Raw genomic sequence first — 7,580 nt, 5'->3', positions numbered from 1 at the left:
AGGTGAGTCCATGCCCTGGCTGATGACTTGTTTTTTCTTCAGGCTGATTATTAGTCCAAAATCTTGGCAGGCCTTATTAAAACAATTCATGAGTTGTTGGATGTCTTCACCAGAGTGGGCAACAATGGCTGCATCATCAGCAAAGAGGAAGTCCCGCATGCATTTCAGCTGGACTTTGGTCTTCACTCTCAATCTAGAGAGATTTAAGAGCTTTCCATCTGATCTAGTTCGGAGATAGACACCTTCTGTTGCATTTCCAAAAGCGTGCTTCAGCATGACAGCAAAAGAAGATCCCAAGCAGGGTCAGCACAAGAATACAGCCCTGTTTCATTCCGCTTCTGATGTCAAAGGAATCTGATGTTGAGCCATCAAAAAGTACAGTGACTTTCATATCCTCATGAAATCTGATGATGTTGAGGAGTCGAGGTGGACATCCAATCTTAGGAAGTATTTTAAAAAGGTCATCCCTGCTAACCAAATCAAAGGCCTTTATAAGATCTATGACGGTCACAAAAAATGGCTGTCTTTGTTCCCTACATTTCTCCTGCAACTGACTGAGGGAAAATACCATGTCAATGGTGGATCTATTAGCTGGAAATCCACACTGATTCTGGATAGACTCTGTCTGCAAGCACCTGGAGCCTCTTCAGCACAACATGGGCTTCCCTACAACGCTGAGAAGAGAGATGCCACGGTAGTTATTGCAGTTGCCTCTGCCTCCTTTGTTCTTGTACAATGTGATGATGTTTGCATCCTTCATGTCCTGTGGTACTCCACCTTCCTCCAGCAAAGACGAAAGATTTCATACAGCTGATGATCTCTTTACAGGACTTCAGCACTTCAACAGGGATGTTATCCTTTCCAGGTGCCTTGCCGGAGGCAAGGGAATCTAAGGCCACCTTTATTTCTGCTAAAGTTGGTTCGCTGTCCAACTCTTCCAAGACAGGCAGGCATTCAATGTTATTTAATACCTCTTCAGTTACTACATTCTCTCTATAATATAGCTCAGAGTAGTGCTGCACCCAGCGTTATGGATTATCATGCTTGTGGCAGTCTTCAAAGGAGCAGATTTCTTCTGTATTGGACCTAAAGCCCGCTTTATATGTATCTGTATCTGAGAGCAGACCTGAACCCAATAATCGTTGGAACATCTCTTGGCAGCCTGTTGGACTTTGCTATGAGCAAGTCGAAAAAACTGCAAGTTGTACTCCCTAGGACAGGCTTTGTATGCTGCTAGAGCTCTCCTCTTTTCCTTGAGGGTTGGACTCCAACTCCTCTGAATGGGCTTCAAACCAGTCTGCCATTGTTTTGGTCTTCTTGCCAAATGTGGACAAGGAAATGTTAGCAATCGGAGAAAATTGAACAGGAGAACTCTGGAGTCATGCTCTTGGTGCATTTAATACGCAACTATTCTCTAGTTTAGGCCAAGAGAAATTTGGCCAGGAGCTTTGCAGACAATCAAATGCAGCAGTTTAGAAAGTAGAATTTCTTACTGCATAGAGCAATGATTCCCAACCTTGGGCCTGTTCTTGTACTAAAACTCCCAGAGTCATTCATCACTAACTGTGCCTAGCCAGGATTTCTGCGAGTTGTAGTCCAGGAACATCTGGGGAACCCAAGGTTGGAAACCACTGGCTTAGAGAATGGTGTGTATATGTGGGATGTTAAGCATTAAAAACAACTTTATCGGGGCAGATCCAAGACAAGGCAAAGAACCAAGTTGCATACATACACAGGTGCCTTCATTTTGGCTGTTGAATCTTATGTGAACACTGGCAACGGGTTATTGTCTAACACAGGCCAGTTAATTTATTTATTTATTTATTTATTGGACTTATATACCGCCCCATAGCGCTACAAGCACTCTCCGGGCGGTTTACAATTTTAATTATACAGGCTACACATTGCCCCCCCAGCAAGCTGGGTACTCATTTTACCGACCTCGGAAGGATGGAAGGCTGAGTCAACCTTGAGCCGGCTACCTGGGATTCGAACCCCAGTTCATGAGCACAGTTTTAGCTGCAGTACAGCGTTTTAACCACTGCGCCACGAGGCAGGATTGGACAGATGGTGGTATCCATATTTCTGCTTCTCAAAAAAGGGAAATGTGAAGGAGATTTGGGAGGAATAGTTGGTGTGCTGCCAAGCATCTGTGCCTCAGGCTGTTGCCTCAGTCTGTTTAATGAAAGGGCTGGCCCTAAGCTTTCCCTGTACCAGTGTTCTTCTTTTTGCCTTAATCCTGCATCTTAAGTATAAGGCCAATGCAGATATAATGAGGGTGTATGTATATGTTTAGAGATCCTCTGTTGCCATAGGTTACGCCTCTCTTTGGTCGATACGCCACAGGAATGGAGAAAATCTCCTAAACTCCAGGAATGGTTCTACTGTATACATAAAGCTGTCTTCTTAAAAGTATTTGAAGCCAAACTGAACACAGAGACTTTTTTTTTCCTTCACCGCAACAACTCAATTTCATTAAGTAATAAGATATTGAAGAAAACGTTTGAAAAGACGTCGGTGGACTCATTAACTACTGCAAATGAGCAAAACAACATGATTTCCTTTAATTGCCTTTCTCCTCCAGCATACACGCACAATTTATGTAATTGGATACTATTGTGAGACAAGACGATAATCAATGCCAAGGGGCTCTTCCAGTGAGCTATACAGCAATTTGATGGCACATTCAGATGAAGGAGACCAGAAAAGCCAATGCAGCCTTAAATTAGAATTCCAGGGTTCACCCATGACCACCTCACCAAAAATAGTCACCGGAGGAACACAAAACAGGAAAGGGCTGAGTTAGTGAAAGCAGTATAAAAATTCCGACATTCACATAAAGAAACATTATGGGATGGCTACATTCATGCTCAGATTGTGGGCTATAAATATCAAGCTTGGCTCTACAAGTGGAGGTTGTTGTCGGCGGCCATGTTGTTAGAATGCTGAATTTGTTCTGGTTTGTGATCTGAACTTTAAAGGAGCTAACCCAGGAGCTGAAACAATTTGAGAAGTTTGGGCAGCTCCTATAATGTTCAGATTAAAATCCCCAGTGGACTCATTACCCCACTGACATGGAAACCACTACCTTTCATGGGCCTCTACTATTAGGCAGAGACAAGCAACCACTTCAAGAGGTAGATGTAGCCAGGAGTGGCAACTAGAATCCCACCAACTATTTCTCTTGACCATCTCTCTGTAATGGTCCCATCTTCCTGCACTGCAGGAGATGCTGTCCTGTCCTTTCAGCGTTACCTGGGGGCCGTACTGCAATGGATGCAGGAAAATGGGCTGAGGCTGAACCCAGACAAGATGGAGGTTCTGAGGGTGGGTGCCCCCACTGTCGGTGGCTTGGGTGACTCTCTCTCATTTTGGGGGGGGGGGTCACCCTTGCCGCAAAGAGTGGGGTCCACAGCCTGGGGATTGATCTGGACCCAGAACTCACCATGGAAACTCAGGTGGCGCCGGTGGTCCGTTCCGCCTTTTTCCATCTTTGGCGGATAGCCCAGCTGCGACCCTATCTCGATATGGGGGTGCTCACTACCTTGGTTCATGCGCTCCCTTCTCTTATTGTCTGCCTTCCATCTTGTTGAATTTGTGTATTATGTAATAATTCTTTTGTATTTATCTGATTATTATATGTTGTAAGCCACCTAGAGTGGTTGTAATTGACCAGATAGGCAGGATAGATAGATAGATAGATAAATAAATAAATAAATAAATAAATAAATACATACATACATACATACATACATACATACATACATACATACATACATACATACATACATACATACATACATAGACAGACAGACAGACAGACAGACAGACAGACAGATAGATAGATAGATAGATAGATAGATAGATAGATAGATAGATAGATAGATAGATAGATAGATAGATAGATAGATAGATAGATAGATAGATAGATAGATAGATAGATAGATAGATAGATAGATAGATAGAGTATACCATAGTGGCAGCAATGTGTGCTTGTTACTGACTGCCTGCCTATCTGTCTGTTTCATCTAGTCACCCAAGGTAAAATGATTCTATAACTATAGGACATCAGATCAACAGTGTTGAAACACAGGATGCAGATTTGAACAAAGTGTGCCCATTGCACATTGGGGTGGGTGGGTTAAAGATACTATAATTGAAATAAAAATCCTATGCATCTCATCATATGTCATAGTCTAACTGTAGCAGGGCAGGACTTTGACCAGGGAGCTTGTATGTCTGCTTTTGAACCTCCTGTCCAGCCACTAACTATGGGAGTTGTAATCTGAAAAACTAATTCTTCCAAGGTCTGCCTAGGAGATTTGTTCCATTGAGCAGAGTGAGGGGTCTCATCTTAGGCAGTTAATTGAAAGCCCTATGAGGATCACTAAAATTCAGATGGAAGTTGATGTGCCTGATACACAGAAGACTTGCATTTTAGCTCAAGCAGCATTCAAGGTCAAACAACCTGAGATAATGGCTATGCCATTAGAAGCTGACAACACATTTTTCCTCTGATTATGTCATTCCTTCCATCAGACTTCCAAACAAAGCCCATGTTTATCTCCTGACAACAATCATTAAAAAAATTAAAAGGAACTAATTTGCAGCATGCAAAAGTGAAGAAAGCGCATTTTAGGAAAAACAGGCATCTTTAACCTCCTAAGAGAGCTTTGCTTCTAAATATATGTTCAGTGTATTGTCTAGTTTTATCACTAACAGAGTTCCCTTTAAGAGGCAAGTATACTTTCTATTGTTCATCCATCTTTTGCCATTTTCTGCTTGGGGATTTAGAATTCACCCACTGATGCGAGCAACATTTTGCCTCAGGAGGCATATTTTGAGAATACAGATTCTCAAAATATGAACATTATTAGTTTCATTCTTAAGAATTTCACCAACATTCTCATCTCATCCCATTTCTAATTGCATTGTGAGTCTTTCCCCCTCCCCTCATCCTATATGAAAATGTGGGCATATTTTACATCTCTTTTTAAACTGTGCATTTTAATGTGTTTTCATGAATGTAAATGTTTTACTCTTCATTTCCCAATAACACTATTGTTGTATGCCTTCAAGTCACTTCCAACATGGAGACCTTATATGTTACTGACTTCCCACTTTTAGTTGTGCTGATTTTTGTTTCAAAAGTATGCTTTATTGAGGCACATTTTATCTTTGTTAAATGTTGTACAACCTGAGAAGTACATAGATTTCCAAGACCAAGATGGGTTTCATTCCATTGTCAGTCTGTGAAGGTACGGCATTGATATTGTCATAGTAATATGCAAACCTAACAAATTCCATTCTTATTTGAGAAGCACTAAGAAACAAAAAATATAAGCAGCCAGTTGTTTAATTATGATATAAAGAAAATGGGTGCCTTTAAAATATTCTACATTAGGAACCAAAATGTCCTATTGGAAACTACCTACTGAAGAAGATGTAGTCTTCCAAATACATTCTTCAATAAAAGTTCAATCTGAAAAGAGACCAACATCTGTCTGGACTGTACTTACATGCTGTCAAGTCAGAACTAACGTAACTCTAACAGGACTTTCATGAAAGTGAGATATTTAAGGAGTGACTTTACCAGTTCCATACCCAGTGAGTTTCTCTGGCTGAATGGGGATTCAAACCCAGGCCTCCTGAGTTCTAGTCTGCAACTCTGTCCATTACACCACACTAGGAACTGGATAAACCTAGTTTAATTCCAAATAGGTCCAGTCTGAATGTGTCCAATCTATATTACACACTTCTATCAGTTTCATGCTAATTTAAGTACCACGGTTCCATTCTATTGAATTTTGGGATCTGCAGTCTAGCCAGCTGGAAAAAATAACGGAGAAAAACAAAGTTGGGGTAGGGAGGACAAAATGACATAGCACTTCAAAGGCTAAGACGTTCATTTCAGTGTGAGCCTTCATGGCTTAACATTCACTTCTTTAGATGCAGACATTCATTCATTAGGCATCCTTCAGTCTCGAAAGACTATGGTAACATGCTCTGTATGGAGGACTTGGAACAGCGTCTAGTGTGGCTGAGGAGGCCAATTCACGAGTGACAATTCCTTCCACACTGAAGACAAATCCAATCTGTACCCTGTCCAGCTCCCTGGTTTTGCTGCTTTCGTAACTGCCTCTTTGCCTCGGCCTGCTGGACAAGGGTCTCTTCAAATTGGGAGAGGCCATGATGCACCGCCTGACTCCAGGCTGAATGCTCAGATGTCAGGGTTTCCCTGAGATCCATTCCTAAGGCCTTCAGATCCCGCTTGCAGATGTCCTTGTATCACAGCTGTGGTCTCCCTCTGGGGCGCTTTCCCTGCACTAATTCTCCATACAGGAGATCTTTTGGAATCCGACCATCAGCCATTCTCATGACATGCCCAAGCCAACATAGACAGCGCTGTTTCACTAATGTATATATGCTAAAAATTGCAGCTCGTTTGCACATCCCACAGTTATTGCATTGCAGTGAGATACATGTCCAGATGAGGATACAGATAATAGACAAAGTGACAATGGTTGGCTGTGAATATCATGGAGATAAGCTAGGTAGACCTGGCTATCCCAGAAATGCTAAGACTTATTTATGGGATGAAGATCAGACTCTGCCAAGGGACAAAACTATTTTTTGCTGTTGTTGTTCATAAGATATTACAGAAAATTGGGTTTCATATATCTTCCTCTCAAGGTTCCCTTGCTTATTCTTTTTCTGTACAATTATTTGGAACTTCAGAGCTCGGAGGGACCCTATGGATCATTGAGTCAAGCCCCTATCAAGGAGGCACAGTAGTGACTGAACTCTTAAACCCTGCTGTCGTAGCCAGGTGCCTAAGCCACTGAGCTATAGCTACATTTCTACAAAGGGAGACTCAAAAGGGGTACAGAAACTGACTACATTTGACAAATTCATCAGAGCAACTATGAAGTCTCATGGTGTAAAATAGTTGTAAATTGTATCAGGGGAGGTTTTGCCCAAGCTGATGAAAATACAGATTTGTAATTGGGGTAGACAATGGTCACACTAGGTCTTTCCTCAGATAAATAAAAGCAGTTGACTGTGGGTATTCAATTATTATAGAATACTGTTGTTTCTGCATCATAAACCCTTACATGAATATGGGGCATTTTCATTCCCCTGCAATATATCAACATTCCCATGGTATCAGAAAATACCCTAGATGTCATTTAATGCAACTTCTTGTTTTTGTTTTCAATCTGCCTGGATGAAGTAGACCTTAAGGTCCAAACAAAGAACATGTATTGTCTAAGATGTGACTTGACAGCTGTTTTCCATACAACATATATAACATTTAAACGGCCTTCCTTTATATTTGCCTTCCTTTTCTGCATATCTCAGTATTTTTTACATAGTTTACACACCCAGCATCTGGAAATTAGATAGTGCACTCAACAACAACTCCCTTGTGATTATGGCTTTGTAATGTAAATTTATATGGCAGGGGTTTTTTTAATTTTAAAAAAAACCAATCCTAAATCCTTTAAATGTCACTAATTTAAACGGAGCCTCTGAATGCTGATTTCATTAGATGAGATTTCCAGATTGCTCCCAAGTCA

Source organism: Pogona vitticeps, chromosome 4 (genome assembly GCF_051106095.1).
Source record: "Pogona vitticeps strain Pit_001003342236 chromosome 4, PviZW2.1, whole genome shotgun sequence".
In the NCBI taxonomy this organism is placed as follows: Eukaryota; Metazoa; Chordata; class Lepidosauria; order Squamata; family Agamidae; genus Pogona; species Pogona vitticeps.
This window is presented reverse-complemented; position numbering follows the sequence as displayed.